General features: G+C 44.8%; 1 protein-coding gene across 2 annotated transcripts in view; it reads right to left on the reverse strand.

Moving 5' to 3' along the window:
• The window catches only part of lypd6b (LY6/PLAUR domain containing 6B), a 37,753-nt gene extending 21,159 nt beyond the window's left edge, over window positions 1-16,594 (reverse strand). Inside the window, exon 1 of one of the 2 annotated variants that reach the window (XM_007896343.2) lies at window positions 16,301-16,594. The gene's annotated coding sequence lies outside the window, so the exon portion shown is untranslated. Of the gene's footprint in view, window positions 1-14,978; window positions 15,028-16,300 lie in introns of those variants that run through there. The other variant, XM_007896344.2, reaches the window with a different exon arrangement.
• Window positions 16,595-17,025: the final 431 nt, after the last annotated feature.

Consider the following 17,025-nt stretch of genomic DNA (forward strand, 5'->3'; position numbering starts at 1 on the left):
TATTGGTCACACAGAGATAAAGCTGTTGAATGAGGGCCAGCCCGGGGTTGGAATAAAAAGGGAAACCCAACTCAGATGTGGGTGCAGATTGTGCCATGAGCTAACAATGCAGAATGCTGGAGGAAAACAGTAGCTACCTTGATTTGTAGGGCTGAAACCAAAAGAAAAGGTTTGGAAATAGATACAGCTTTCCACCAGCGGAACAGACAAGGCCATTCACCGAATTATGCACCTGATGCACAAATTAAATTGGGCAGTAAAATGAAAGAAAAGAGCCCTTTTTTTTCCTAAACAGGAAGTCAATATGATTCCAGAGCATTTACAATAAAAAAAACACATACCTCCTGCAGTTCTTTTAATGCCAAGATGGCTTCGAGCTCTACACGGCTGAATGCCATGCAGTTGAAATAACTGAAGGAGGTTAGTCCATTGGCAGATCTCTTTCCGGAGGTAATAATCCCTCCAAAAATTATTTTGTTTTTTAAAATGTGGTCACTCAACCCCCGACTGTTTGTGGGACGCCGCTCTTCGCAATTGGCTGCCGCATTTCGCTCACAAAAATACACAGTCAATTTACTTTACAGTATATTCTGCGAAGCGCTTTGAGCCGTCTCAATAACACGAGAAGGCGCTATATCAAATGCAAGGATTATTATCATGATAGGTAACAGGACGGGGCAAGGGAACAGAGATTGCCAGGAAATAGGCATCCTTCCGATTGCTCCTTCCAGAGCCAATTGAGATGAGCCAACTTAAGACACAAGAAGAGACACGAGATCTTTAACTGACTGACTGACTGCTTTCCCGGTGCTTTCCAGGCATTGACCTGTGTGACAGACGTTCATGTTACACAATGCTTCTTCTTGTAGCAGCTGCCGATCGGTAACCAGGCTGACTATTCGGCTAAAGTCTCGACTTGCAGGTTGCTGAAAGGCAATTATTAGTGAGGTAACCTTCAAAAAAAAAATTAAAAAAATGCACAGCTCAGCAAGAAAACAGTATTACTTTTGTCGAGTTTTCGCAGGCTACGTGCCAGGACTATTCAAATAGACGTAAAGCAGTGTCCAACAGTTAGTCGATTGACAGGTTTGTTGCAAACACTGTGTTGGAATCCTTGTGCCAAATGGCACCTGAGCTCGTGGATGAATCAGATGACAGCTTGGTGGTTGGGTCCTGTGCTGCAATCTCTCTTTCTGGAATTTCCACGGGTAGGTGGGATGCATGGAATTCTCCTTAAGCATCGTGATGCATTTCTGCAAGTGTCACACACCTTGAAACGATCAAAGTAAGTTTGCTCTTGGGCTTTCGGTTGAAAGTCCCAGCCTCAGGGAGAGACGTCTCTACCCCAGGGGGAATGAAAGGTTTATTCACCTCACACCCACACGCCAACCCTCACCTAATTCACTGGTGTTGAAAACAAACTGGACGGTGTAGGCTGGGATTCTTCCTTCCTGGTTACCGCAGTAATAATTAATCCTTGCATTCGAGATAGAGTTGTATCGCGTCTCAACGTCTCAAAGCGCTTCCCAGAATAGATTGTAAAGTGAATTGACCGCACATTCTGTGGGGGGGAAACGTGGCAGCCAACTGCGCACAGCAACTGGCTGCCGCGTTTCGCCCACAAAGTGTGTGAGACAGTGGCGGTCAACCTTTATGATCGGCCGACAAAATAAATTTAATCCAGATCGAATATTTCTCGATTGATACCGTAAACGAATCCAAGAAAAAAATACACTACCGATCGAACACGGACTTACCTTCACTCATGTGAATGTTCGGGGTGGGTTGGTTGGGGGTGGGGGGCTGAGGGGGGTGGGTGGGGGGGAGATGGAGGGGCAGCCTCTTGACGGTCCTGCGGGCCACTTCTGGCCCACGGGCCACAGGTTGGTCACCGCTAACTGTAAACCAAAGTCCCAACACGTAGGGTGGTCCGAGCTTGGACATAGCAGCAGGGAGTGTGCCAGTGTTCGCAGTAGCAAGCTGCGGGATTTTAATTGCTTAGATCCCAGCAGTATCCCAAAGTGTATGTTAGCCAAGGTCGGCACAATCAAGGCTTGGGGACCCCGGGGGTTTTAGCTGGTCAAGCCGCAGCAGTCGGAGGTAACTCCTGGAGATTAACCAGCTTTTAAAAAAAGCGCAGCATGGTATTGAGAGCCCTGTCTGGCAAGCTTCCTGCCGTTTATCCAGCGAGGCTGCTAGGGCTTTGACTTACAGGGTCAACAGGAGAATTAAGTTGCCAACCCAGAAGGATAGTCACCAGTTGGTTGTTTCACATCTAACAAGCACACGTTTGAATCCTCTGGAAAGCAGGTAAAAGAACTTCCTTCAACGACGTAACTAAGGCTGTTGACAGAGGCACACAGAAGAGTTTCTCCCAAATTGGATCTACCACCAGCACCTGTGTTATTGACCTCGCCTTTGATCACTTCTTCAGGGTAAAAGCCCACGGTCAAGAGGCCAGTGTTGGTGGATCAATGCACTTCGCAACAAACAAAAAAATGCAAGCTACACACAGATTTCTAGCTGTAAAATTATTTGCAGGACATGGGCATGGTTACTGTAATAATAATTATTATACTAATAATATCTAATAATAATCCCTCTAAAAAACAAAACCACAATAAATTATTCATTTTCAATCCACGGCTGTTTGTGGGACATTGCTGTGCGCAATTGGCTGCCGCGTTCGCCCACAAATATACAGTCAATTCACTTTACAGCATATTCTGTGAAGCGCTTTGAACATCTGATGTGAAAGCGTTATATCAAATGCAAGGATTATTATTATTATTACTACTCTACGGGTGAAAGCGTTTCTGTGAGAAACAAACACCACTTTAAAAAGAAGGGTTAATGGTGGGGGGGGGGGGGAAAGAGGGAAAAAAAGTTTTTCAGAACAGAGGAAATGAACGAATTTCTTGCCCAGAGTTGTTGACGCTCGGAGGACTGTTCTCCTTCATTCAAAATGTTAGTTTGGGCCTCTTTTGTAGAAGGAGACCTACTTATAATCAAACATGGTTCATTGATAGTGATCTGCTAATCAGGTAACGAGCCCAAACATTATACGTTCTTTATGAAATCATGGAGTTTGTAATAATAAAGAAATAAATAAAATAATAACAACAATCCTTGCATTTGATGTAGTACCTTTCACGTCTGGAGGACATCCCAAAGCAGCCAAGTTGCACAGAGTCAAGTCCGCAAACAGCTGTAATAATTAAAACAATAATAAGCCTTCCATCGACACAGTGCCTACAACATCAAAATGCCTCAAAGTGCTTCAGATATAATTGCACAACTGTCTACTTGCAGGTGCACATCGCAACCAACTTGTGCAAGGTCCCACTCGGTCATGAAGTGAAATGACCGTTTTATCCAGTGGATTGTTGGCCAGGACACCACGAGAAGCTCCCTTCTCTTCTTAATCTCCCCCGTGGGTTGTTTTAACATCCACCCAAAAAGGCAGATGGGATCTCGGTTTAGCGTCTCACCCGAACGACAGCGCTTGAGGCAACCCAGCACACCTCCGGCACTGCATTGGAAAGTCAGCCGAGACTATGAGCTCAACGTTCCGGCTTGAACCCACAACCTTCCGACTCAGAGGTGAGAGCGCCAGAGGCTGAGCCAGGCTGACACCTAAACCACTTCTTTCCACTGACGCGCAATTGCTTTCAACTCAGGAACATGCGCCACTCGGCAGAAATTCAACCACTTTTGCTGCGGGCACATTTCTGAGTGAATAAGGTACGAGTGACAGATTCAGAAGCTTTAGTGTGGGTAATGATGACTTCTTACTGATACTCTTATTGGCCACGTTTTACGCCTCGCTATAAATCACAGTTTAGCAATGGTAAATTATCTGAATGAGCATCACTGCTCCCTCCGGGTCAGGCCAGTTGCTTGGCACGAACACAGTAAACTTGAGGCCTTTAGACTCTTGTCATCGCTCGCTCACACACTCTAAAGAATGAAAAATGCACACTGCATTCTTGCATGAGCCGTTGACTGCGTGATGGCTCATAAATTTTCGAAAACTTCTCCGAATTAAAATGTGTCAAGTCCGTATGAATAAAAGCATCAGAAAGAGAAAGGCAAGGTTAAGGTTACACGATGACCAGTTCTTATTTTGACTGACAGGTTTCGCATTTCCAAGCACTTCATTCTTAGTTCAGACTTCCAACATGCGTAGATGTCGTTTTTATTCAACTAATGTATCTGATTCATGGAGGTTTAAAGCAGAACAGTTTCAAATGGAGGGGAGGAGGCGTGGTGGTGGAGGTCAAAACTCCACACAGCGACGTTCCACAAACAGCCATGAATTGAATGAACAATGTTATCTGGGATGTGGGGGGGGGGAATTGTTAGCCAGGACACTGGGAAACACCCTTCTCCTTTTGGAAATAATGCTGTAGGATTGTTAATGTAATGTCCACCTCGACAGGCAGAGTGAACCTGTGGGATCTTTAGTCTAGAACAATAACAATCCTTGCATTTGTTATCGAGATGCCTCAAAGCGCTTCACAAGATATATTGTAAATTGGAGGGACTGTGCAATTTGCAGATAAATTTACATTTGTTTAGTGCCTTGCACACCAACAGGACTTGAAATGACAGAAACTCCAACAATTCTTCTTCCTGTTCAGGTGGACGTTAATGACATTACTCTATTCTAGAAGAGATGGGAGTTTCTCTTGGTGTCTTCCAGATTAATTGGTCACTCACATAATTGCTATTATTGGAACATATCTGTGTGCAAACTGGCTGCTGCGTTTGCCGACAAAATACGCAGTTACATATATACCTGTGAGGCTCTTTGAGATGTTTTGACATTGATAGGTGTGAAATCTTGTGATGCTATCAATGAAAATTAGACAAGAGGAAGAATTGCAAGCAAAATGATTTAGCAAGCTTCGCCCATCAAAATGACAAACGATTTTCAATATAATTCCTGATGTAAGGATGTAAAAGCTTTTTTGGCCCAAGGTGAGTCTTTCCGGTTGCCTGTCAACCTCAATAATCCTAATAAAAAACAGGAATACAACCCAGTTACCCATGAACCATTTGGTCGAACGTGACAGCCAATTGCGCACAGCAGTGTCCCACAAACAGTCATGGATTGAGTGACCGAATTATTATTATTTTGAAGGGATTATTACCACCGGAAAAGTGATTCACCAGTCAACTACCTACCAGGTTCCTACGTACTGCTCGGTAAACAGAGATGGGTGGAGTAAGGAAACTTGCCTAAACTTTGTGGAGTCCTGTAGCTCAGTGGTTAGAGCACTCGCTTTGCAAGTGAGAGACCTGAGTTCAATTCCAGGCAGAGGGCGAAACCTTGGGCAAGTTTCCTTACTCCACACAGAGCCTAATAATAATCCCTCCAAAAACCAAAAACAATAATAAATTGGTCATTTTCAATCTACCACTGTTTGTGGGACATTGCTGTGCGCAATTGGCTGTCGTGTTCGCCCACAAATATACAGTCAATTCACTTTACAGTGTGTTCTGTGAAGCGCTTTGGGATGTCCTCCTGACGTGAAAAGCGCTATATCAAATGCAAGGATTATTATTTTTATTATAAAGTTTCAAACCCAGGTCTCTCACTTGCGGGGTGAATGCTCTACCCAATTTGCTGCAGGTCTCCAGTGTGCAACGCCATTGTTAAGCCAGTTGTGCAAGTTTTGTTTTCCAGGCGTGAAGCACTTTGAGACATCTCCACTATAGGATCAGGCGCTATATCAAACTCAAGAATTATTATTAGAATAGCCTACATTTGATGGCGTACACGTAAATTAATAGTTCAGAAGTTTGGCTTTCTGTCCCGAATCTTATAATGGAGTCCTGAAGCTCAGTGGTTAGAGCGCTCACCTCGCAAGCGAGAGACCTGGTTTTGATTCACGGCGGGGAGAAGTCTTGGGAAAGTTTCCTTACTCCACACACCTCTGTTTACCTACCTACTTAGGTAGGAATCCGGTTGTTAGTCGATTGGCGGATCGCTTTTCCTGGGATAATAATTCCTTCAAAAGAAAAAAAATTGGTCTTCTTCGACTGTTTGTGGGACGCTGCTGTGCGCAATTGGCTGCCGCGTTTCGCCCCAAAAATATGCAGTCAGTTCACTTTGCAGCTTATTCCGTGAAGTGCTTTGAGACATCTAACACAGGCCAAATCAGATACAATATCTTGTGTTTTCAGAGTACCTTTAAAAACAAAGCAGCTAGTTCTTTGGGAAATAAAAAAAATTGAATTCTGTGACTTCGATGTAGTCGTCACCGCACTCCCCCACCGCGAGTCTTTGAACTTTACTTCCTGAGGTTTTGAAAACCTTTTCCATTAATCTTTGTGCACGTCAAACTTTGAGTCTATGTGTAAGCTCTGGGCACACTGGAATCAACCGAGCGCCCTTTGTTACAAAGGATTGGGCATTCATCATGCAAAAAATTCTCGGCAGCCCTTCAAGTATCCAGTGGAACCATTGTATTCTCATTGAACATAGACTGAAGGGGCTGTAGCTCCGATTCCCACCTCTTCGGTTGTTGCTATGGAGGCTGTTTGAGTTGATTGATGAGACAGTTCAATTGCGATCCACTCTAATCTGCCACTTCTGGTTTCCGAGGTGTTCCATCACGACCCATCGCGTTGGACTTTGTTCATTTCACGTCTTGATGTTAAGAGTACATTTGTGAGTCTCTTTACAACAGTCCTTGCATTTGACATAGCTCCTTGCCCCGTTGAAATATCTCACAGTGCTTCTGTTAAAATCAGGGACTGTGTGTTTTGTAGCCCGGAAGTCAATTGCAAACAAACAGCCGTGAAGCAAATGACCGATGTTTTGTGAAGGGCAGGGGGAGGGGGGAGGAATTTGCAGTCAGGACACTGGGAAGAACATCCGTACGCTTTTCAAGTAGTGACATGGGATCGTTAATGTCCACCTGAACAGGCAAAAGGGGGACCTCAGTTTAGCGTCTCATCCAAACCTCCAACAATACAGCGCTCCCACAGCACTGAACTGGAGCATCATTAAAATAAGCATCAGTAGAATTGATCTGTGAAGGTACAGTACTGGGTGAGGAGGGATTACGCTCAAGCTGTGACGTCCTCTATAGACAAGTGGCGTACTGACACCGAAGGCAAAGGCTGACATGTGAACACATGCGTGTTCACACATGAACAATGGCAAGTTAGGCAGGGTATTCCGAGAATAACCCGGGGAATGGCACACCAGTGTAAAGAGGCTGGAGGGGGACGAGAGAAGGCAGGTATGATGCCAATTTGGGCATCAGGAAATAGTGAATACAATATATTTACCTGACAGTCAAAAACGGGTTTCAAAGTTAAAACTGAATTTAAAAAAATTGACAATTCCCTCATGCTCTCAAATAATAATAATAATAATAATCCTTGCATTTGATATATAGCCTTATCACCCTGATCGCTCCTTACGCTCAGCGGGCTCCGGCTTGCTTTACGTCCCCTGCCTCGTTCGCCCCTCTATCGGTGGGCGGGCCTTCTGCCACTCTGCGCCCACCCTCTGGAATTCCATCGCGCAGTTCCTCCATCTCGTCCCCTCCGTCGCCACCTTCAAGACCCACCTCAAGTCCCACCTCTTCGACCGTGCTTTCGATCTCCCTGCTCCCACACCTGCCCTCCCCTACCCTGACCCCCAGCTCGGATCCGTAACTCTGTCTGCCCAGCGCCTTGAGACGTCCTCCCGACGTGAAAGGCGCTATACACGTGTAATTTTGTTGTTGCTATCACGTCTGTGAGACGTCTCAAATCGTTTCACAGAATATACTGTAAAGTGAATTGACTGTACATCTTGTGGGCAAAATGACTCCTAAAATAAAAGCAAAAAAAACACGGCGTCAAAAAAATACTAGTGACGAAATATTATAAGCAAAATGCTGGTCGGTATTCTAAAGTTCTATAATTGTGTTCGCCTACAAAATACAGTCACTATACTTTACAGTATATCTTGTGAGGAGCTTTGAGACATCCTCCCGACCTGGAATGTACTTCAACACACGACGGCTATTATTATTATAGCTTCTGAGGCTAGAAAACTTCTCTCACTTAATCCCAATACTATTTTTTTAAAAAAGTGAGATAGAAATCATGGGAAATGCAAACCAGTTGGTCTGACATAATCGGTGGATCAAAAAAAAAGGCTGAACAGCATTTTATGGGATGCCATAAATGTTTATCTAAAGAGCAAAAGGAGGTCATAAGAACGAGGTCATGGCTCAGAAAGCTTCTGGAATCCTTTTGGGGGGGTGGGGGGTGGTGGTGGGGGGGATAGCTGAATTAGTGGATGGTGATCAGCCAACAGACATCGTTCAATTGGATTTTTGCAGAAGTCACATAACGATGTGCACGGCTTAAAGAGGACAAAAAGGCGTACAGGGATTTAATAGAGAGCTACCTGGGCCCATCAAACCTGGGCTCGGCAGTTGAAAGCAGATGGTGACGATAAATAGAAACAACTTTCTGTGAAATATAGCAAGAGGGTTATAATAATAATAATACTTGCATTTGATATAGCGCTTTTCACGTCGGGAGGACGTCCCAAAGCGCTTCACAGAACACACTGTAAAGTGGATTGACTGTATATTTGTGGGCGAACGCGGCAGCCAATTGCGCACAGCAATGTCCCACAAACAGTCGTAGATTGAAAATGACCAATTTATTATTGTTTTTGGTTTTGGAGGGATTATTATTAGGCTGTGTGTGGAGTAAGGAAACTTGCTCAAGGTTTCGCCCTCTGCCTGGAATTGAACTCAGGTCTCTCACCTGCAAAGCGAGTGCTCTAACCACTGAGCTACAGGACTCCACGTTCTGATGTATCTGGCTTCGCTGCTTCGCTCCGCTCCCACTGTTAGTGCAGTTCAAACAATACAATGAAAGGTGCTCTCTCGAGCTCCACACAGAATCCCTCCGCCTCGTCCCCTTTCTCCTCACGATTAAACTCTCTCTTTTCCACAGTGCTTTCGGTCATCTTTCCTCCCCCCACCAACCCATTTCCTCCGGCCCAGCTCGGGTGCCCGTCAGCGGTGTGAAGCGCTTTGAGACGTGCTCTCAACGTGAAAGGCGTCGTATCAGTATAAATTATTGTCATTGTTACAGTAAGATTGTGACATTTCCCAATTGACACCAAGTGACCACTATCTATGAGTTAACGTTTCAAGTCTATGACTTTTGTTTGGAACTGATGAAAGGTCATCAACCTGAAATGTTAACTAATTTTCCTCTCTCCATAGATGCTGCCTGACCTGCTGCGTGTTCCCAGCGACTTCTGTTTTTATTTCGGATTTCCAGCATCTGCAGTATTTTGCCTTTCGACGTCTATCTGTTGTCTTGCAATTATTCCAGGGGCATGAAATCCCTGCATTTTTCTTCCCAGTTCCTTAAGCAAACAAGTGTTCAGAGCACGTCCTCAATTAATGAATGACAGGTGTAAATCAATTGGTTACCATTACTTTTTGCCCGTGAACTTTTGAGAAAGGTGAGTTGCGGGGTGTTAGCAAAGCAATTTGTCTGAGCATCGGAGCATGTCACAACACTTGCCTATCTTTTATCACCAGCCAGATAAGCTCTACTTGTTCTCCCAGAGAACACGTCGGTAATCAGGTGGCTTAATATACGTTCTTCCCCCCTTTGCTTGCGATAGGTACCTGGGGTTAGTTCACATGGGCATCCCATTCATCAACTCGTGGGAGGAATTAATGACACTGGGAACAAGGTTCTGCATCGTTATCGCAGCATCCATCGCAGCTCAGATAGGATCAAAGTTTAGACTCCAAGGTAACAGCAGTTAATGTGGATGACCATCATGTGACAACTGATTCCAGGTGTGGAACTCAATGAGCCGCCTCGTGTGACGTGCATTCAGATAAAGCATTGGGAGCCACGCTCCTTCTCCCCCTACAACAACATGCAAATATATAATGGCTTTCATGTCGGGAGGATAATAATATTAATCCTTGTAATTGAGGTAGCGCCTTATCGTGTCGTTGCGTATAGACAAGAGCTTGCTTACACTTACCATGACATTTTATTGTATCAAACTTCATGTTCCACAAGATGACAAGACTGGTCTGGATGAAGAAGGCTCTTCGGCACATCGGATCTCATCCCTCAAAAAAAANCATACTGTCCCCTCCATCACTGCATCAAGCTGCTTTTTAAATGAGTCCCAGTGACCTGGCCTCTACTACCTTCTCTGACAACCTGTTCCAGTCGTCGATTCCCCTCTGCGTAAAGAAAAACTTCCGGGTATCTGTCCTGAAATTGCCCTTTGCAGCTCTTGTTCTCCTGTCATGATACACCTTAAAGTAACACTTTGATCTAGGTTTACTTTTTCAATCCCTTATAAAATGTTAAGCACTTCCATAAGGTCCCGTCTGAGTCATCTTCTCTCAAGGCTGAAGAGCCCAAGTTTGTCTCTTCTTCACTTAAAAAACAACCCTCACTCTCCCCCTGGCTCGGTGTCAGACTCAGTCACTGTCAAGCGCTCCGGGATGTTACCCCGTGTGAAGGGCGCTATATAAATGCAAGTTGTTGTTGTATTGAAAAGACTATGGGGCTGCACCTCAGTACAAGACACTACCTTCACGAGCGAAATGGTCATTGCAACACATTTAGAGTCACATTTCATGCGGAAGTTAAACATTACAAGAAGGTCCTTCCATCGCAATAAAGACAGATTTGAATAAATCAATTTAGCACAAGAGATCGCAATCAATGCATCCGTATTTCTCGCGCAATAAAAGCACTTGAAGCAGCGCTTGTCAACCAAAGCATATTAACACAGCTGGGCCAGGCAACAATTGGACACTAAAGTGGTCAGTATCCAGGCTGTAAAAACTGCAGGATAAAAGGAAGCTCTACTTCAACTGAGGGGTACAGGACACATCCTTCATTATAGATCCAGTAATAAATTCAAAGTACAAGCAAGCACGCAGAATGTCAGGCATTGCACCACAGAAACTAACTGGAAATAGCTCTACGTAGTAGATAGACATTGAGTTTAACTATAGGCAAAATACTGCTGGAAATCTGAAATAAAAATAGAAGTCGCTGTGAACACTTAGCAGGTCAGGCAGCATCTATGGAGAGAGGAAGGCGAGTTAACGTTTCAGGTCGATGAAGTTCTGACGAGAGGTCATCAACCTGAAACGTTAACTCACTTTCCTCCCTCCATAGATGCTGCCTGACCTGCTCATGTCCCCAGCGACTTCTGCCTTTATTTGAGTTGAACTATTCGTTTTTTTTAACAGCAGCTAAAATGCAGGGAACTTATTGCCGTTGAACGCTTCTTCTGAATGACGGCACCTCCAACAAGAATGCAGCGCACCCCCCCAGCACGACACTGCCATGTCAGCCAAGACGATGCAAGTTCAAAGTTCCCAACATTCCTGAGATGAACATCCATCGGGAAAACAGTCAGATCCCGGGGCCTTGGCTCAGTTTAATGTTTCATCCGAAATGGTGGCACACACCATTGACAGCCCCCACCTACCCGCCCGTCACGCCAAATCTCCCATTTCACCCGCTTTCTGACGCGCAAAGCATAGACCTATACTTGGGCCTAGGATTTATTCCAAACAGGTGACACGATCCAGGAATGTTGCTATTACACTGGGAGTGTTGATAGAAGAGAAATGTATACCTTGGCAGTCCGTGTCTGAGAACTTACAGGTTCAGCGATCAAGTACAGTACCTGGGAAAAGGTCTCATTCCTGTTTTTCCCCTAAAAGGAAATATCTGCCCAGGGACTAATCATTAACTAGCAACTGAACGCCACTTACTGACCAAACACATTGACTAGCCACCTGCTGAAGCAGTTTATTGACAAGCAGAGGTTAATAGTAAAACCAGAGGATTGGCTATTGTTTGGCTAAGGTTAACATTAATGGCTGGGATTTACAACCGTCATCCTTAAGGGGGTAAAAACACAGCTTGGAATGATAAGTTGCCATGGCGATACGTTCCGGGCTTAAGTTTTAAAATGGGGCGGGAAGGGATCAGATACCTGAGAAATCAAATACATGTAAAATTATCAAAGGGAAATCAGTGGATTTACCAAACATTCCATCCCTCGATGATACCCGACAATCACCTGCGATTGCACAGACACTGCAGTAAAGCCCTCACGGCTCAGCGTGTGCGCACATTGGCTGTCATCTTCGGCCACAAAACACGCGGTCACTCCACTTGACAGAATATCCTGCGAGGCGCTTTGAGACAACAACAAGAGCAACAACAACATGGTACTTATATAGCGCCCTCCACGCAGGGTAGAGTCTCAAGAGATGTCCTCCCGACGTGAAAGGCGCTATAATCAAATGTATTATAAACCCTGTGAAACATTGTGAGGCATTGCGATGAACCGATAAGCCTCCATATCAAATGCAGGGTTTATTATTATTAATTATGGTTTTAATTATGGAATGTTCGATTTGCGTTTGGTTCCGATTACTTTTAAGAGGCCCATTTTGGACAGAGGATTGAACTTACACTATCTCTGATACTTAGACAAACACCGACAACTTGCATTTATATAGAACCCTTCACGATGGCAGCATCTTGGAGAGCTTAACAGTGGCGGAGCCCGATGCCAAGCCAGGAGGGGAAGAGGGAAATACATACCCCGCACAGCTGAAATCCTTTCGTCAAGGCAGACTGAGAACTGGGCTCCGGCACAAACTCTCTTTTCAATCTTTTGTTGGTCTGTACCCACAAGAGGTACAGATTAGGCAATGGTGGCATTAGCTGTGACACTGTAAGGATGCCAACCATCCCTGTGGCCCTGGAGAGGTGCCAACACCCCCNACTGTGGCTGTCAAGACACACTGTGCATTGACCGGGAGAGGAAAACAAAGCTTGATTTTTTTTTTGTAATTTCATTTTTCAACGGTTTTTGAACAGAAAGCAAAGAAAATGTAATAATGTCAAGTCAATGGCAATGAAGTTAGATACTGTATAAAATGCAGACCTCTTCAGCCTTGGTTTTTTTTGTATTCCACGCAGCTTATTTTGATTAAGAAAAAGTTCTCTTTGCAAGGCAAATCTCTTATTTCTGCTGTACCACAGAGGCCAAAAATAATTTAAAATATTTCCCAATTATTGAATTTGTGATTTAGGAGTTGGAGGGTATTTATTATATTTATGCCTTTGGGATTTTATTATAATAATACTTGCATTTGATATAGCGCATTATGTTGTTGAAATGTCTCAAACATCTTCACAGGATTTTACTGTGAAGTGTAACCATTGTATATTTATATAACATAAGTATATTATAAATATCAACGTCCACAAACTGCCAAGAAGCTAGTGACTGATTTTATCCAGGAGGATTGCTAGCCAGGACACCGGGAGAAACTCCCTCCTCCTTTTTGAAATCTTTTATATCCACTTGAACAGGAAACATGACCTCAGTTCAACATCTCATGCGAAGTCATGGGTTGTTTGTGGGATCTTACTAGTGCAAAGGGCAGCCACGTTTACCTACAAAACAATGGACTTCATAGTAATTATCTGAGAAATCCTATTAAACATTCTCAATTGTGGTTTAGGTGCTATGAAAATAATAATAATACTTCCATTTGATATAGCGGCTTATTGGGTCGTCGAGGCGTCTCAAAGCACTTCACGGAATATATTGTAAAGTGGATTAACTAAGTATTTTGTGGGCGAATCGCGGCAGCCAATTGTACACAGCAGCGTCCAGCATACAATCATGGCTTAAGTAATCATATTTTTTTGAGGGATTGTTAATAATAATCCTTGCATTTCATATAGCGCCTGATCCCGTCTTCAGGACGTCTCAAAGCGCTTCACGGAACATACTGCAAAGTGAATCGACTGTATATTCTGTGAGCGAAACATATTACTCCAGAAAAGAAAGAATGAAAGGGAAGAGAATGGTATGGGTGGGGTGAAGGGAATATGGAGTACAAACTCCAGCATGGACTAGTTGTGGCGAATAGCCTGTTTCTGTACCGTATGTTCTATGTAAATCTAAAGTAAATAAAACCCAACAAAAGTTGCCACACTGAAAACGGGGTCAGTTGCATTGCTTTCCGGCTCGCCCTAGCTGGTCAAGCAATGGGAAGCTTGCCAGAGAGTGCTCCGACTGGTTGGGCACCAGCAGTTACCACTAACCCACACATTGGGGACCTTGGCTCGGATTGGCAAGGCTTATTAAGCCTTGGCTCTCGCCAACCTACAACTGTTACTCTCCGGCATAAGGTAAGCAGGTGCGTCCCTCCAGGGAGAGATTGCGCAATCCATTTCAGTCACAGGGAGATTTTGGCAAACTCTCAGTCAGTCCGGTTTGAATACTCTTAAGCACGGTGACGGGTTTCCGAGTGTGTCAAGACACCCAGCTGACCAAAAAACCTACACCTTTCCTGCGAACGATGCAGTGGGATTTGCTGATCTGTGCCTCATTCCTGTTCAATGCATCCAGTCGTAAATCAGGTACTGAACTCAAAACGAAATGCCTTCGAGAACCAATCCGAACAGCTGTAAAGACAGTCAGAACGGACTTTGAAGACAGAGGAGCACTTGAGCCAAAGTGTCAAAGAAATATTATATCTTTGCCTAGAGTTGCTTGGAGTTTGTACCACTTTAGGGTGGATTAGAACAAAAAGTTTCAGCCATCAAATAGAATGGCTTTGGAGACGTTAAGTGCTCTCTCTTTTGCCCTGAAATCAAGTCCACATAATGCATGTGCTACTACGGTATTGGAGGGAGGGAGCGAGAGAGAGAGAGAGAAGAGGGAAAAGAGGAATGGAGGGGAATGATGGATCCTTCTAATATCGAGTCTTGCTTGAGGCTGTTTAAGGTAATATTGTTCCTTTAATTCTTCATGTACAAGACAAACTGATTAGCATTATTGAGGCCGCTGGCTAGTTTCAAACCTGTTATTCCAAGCGTCCTTAAAAGTATGCAGAGGAGAGTGGCAACTTACGCACCTCAGAGTTTGAATTGAACCAGCTCAGGAGAAAGACAATTCATCCCCAGTTGTTAGTCGATTGGCGGGTCGCTTTCTGGGGTAATAATCTCCCCCTGTCGAAAATAATAACTTGGTCACTCGATCCGCGGCTGTATGTGGGACACGCTGCTGTGCGCAATTGGCTGCTGTGTTTCGTCCACGAAATACAGTCACTGCACTTTACAGCACACGTGTGTGAAGCGCTTTGAGACATCTCGACGACGCGCTAAGGCGCCATATCATCAACAACAACAACGACAACTTGCGCTTATTATAGTGCCCTGCACGCAGGATAGCGTCTCAGAGCGCTCAACAGGGGCGGAGCTTGACTCCGAACCGGGGAGAGGTGGCCGTAAGCACAGTCGAAGAGGAAGGTGTCCAGGCGGGAATTGAAGAAGGGGAGAGAGGGGGGTGGGGGGGGGGTGGGGGGGGCAAGGCGGAGGGACTGAGGGAGAGTGTTCCAGAGTTTCGGGGGCACAGCGGCTGAAAGCGCGCACTCCGATGGTGGGGCCGGAGGGCGCGAGGGACAAGTGGGAAGCCGGTGCCAGTCGAGCGGAGGTACCGGGTGGTGGATTGGGGAGTGAGAAGGTGGGGGAAGGTAGGGAGGGGCCAGAGAGTGAAGGGATTTGAACAGGAGAGCGAGGATCATTATTATTATTATTATTACAATAATGAATTAAAAGGAAACTCAGAGATGCAGACAGAATCGACTGCTCGCCTCTCTCTGTGTGTGTCTCTCTCTCTCTCTAGCAGTTTGCTCTTTCTAAACTGCAACACAAATCCGCTCACCACAACTCACACACACACACACACACACACTCACTCACTCTCTGCCTCAAATTGCAATGGTCGCTTGAATTCCACAAAGGTTCAAATCCAACCCGAACAGGTGCCACGAGGATCAGAATAATACATGTCTGGATTTGCCCCATCTCTTCCCTCCACAACCTGGCTGGGACACATTTAACGCAATAAAATCTAAAGGCTGCAAAATCTAAACCTAGTCAAGACAGTCACATAAAGACAACAGAGAGGGAGAGAGAGAAGGGTGCAAGCTTAACTTACCCTGTTCTTACAATGCACTCTTTTTTTTAATTTCTCTCTCTCTCTACGTGTGTCTTTGTTCCAGGAATGGATCTGTAGATTATTTTGCTATGTTTGCAAGGTTCCCCTCTTCCAACAAATGCATTTGCAAGAACCCACACGCGCACAGAGAGAGAGAAATAGAGCGAAAGGGTGCGTGTGGGTGGTGGGAAAACAAAAAAACAAGCAAAGCCCAGAGTCGATGAAAGAATTCCTTACCTCCTCCACCTCTGCAAGACCGGTGTTAAAACATTTGTGATGGTAGAATAAAGTATCCGAAAGATTTAAACAGAGAGAGAGAGAGCGAGCGAGCCACAGGCACAAGTAAGTCAGGACAAATAGACTGTCTGCCCTCCGTAAGTAGCCTCAGAGAGAGATTTTCTCACGCTCTTTTGCAGAGTGCGGTGTGGTTTAAGGGTTTAAAGGAAAAAAAACACACACGCGCGCACAGAAGGGGAAAGAATCATCAACCACAAACGCCCTCTCACTCTTCCTGTCCCTTCAAAACTCACTGAACCCACAGCTTGACAGGTGAGGCTCGAGTTTGCATCAGGATTTGCATGTTAATCAAATGTCCGAGAGGATTGGAGAAGCCAGACATCAATTTGCCTACAATCAGCCCAAAGTCCTTTTGTCAATGTCAGGTCAATTTCTCTTCTCACCCACCCCAATGCTTCCACCCAATGCTTTATATTGTCCACTAATACCACTCACAGTTGCTATCCACCTCTTTTATATATATATATCTATATATATAACCTCTGTTGACCCAGCAGTCAGTAGGAACCCGGTTGATCTCTTTCCGTGCGGGTAATGATCCCTTCAAAAAATAATAAAGAAAACGGAAATAACAACGATAATAATTTGGTCCGTTCGATCCACGACGGTTTGTGGGACGCCGCTGTGCGCGATTGGCTGCCGCGTTCCGCCCGCAAAATACACAG

Source organism: Callorhinchus milii, unplaced genomic scaffold, assembly GCF_018977255.1.
Source record: "Callorhinchus milii isolate IMCB2004 unplaced genomic scaffold, IMCB_Cmil_1.0 Scaffold6, whole genome shotgun sequence".
Taxonomy (NCBI): Eukaryota; Metazoa; Chordata; class Chondrichthyes; order Chimaeriformes; family Callorhinchidae; genus Callorhinchus; species Callorhinchus milii.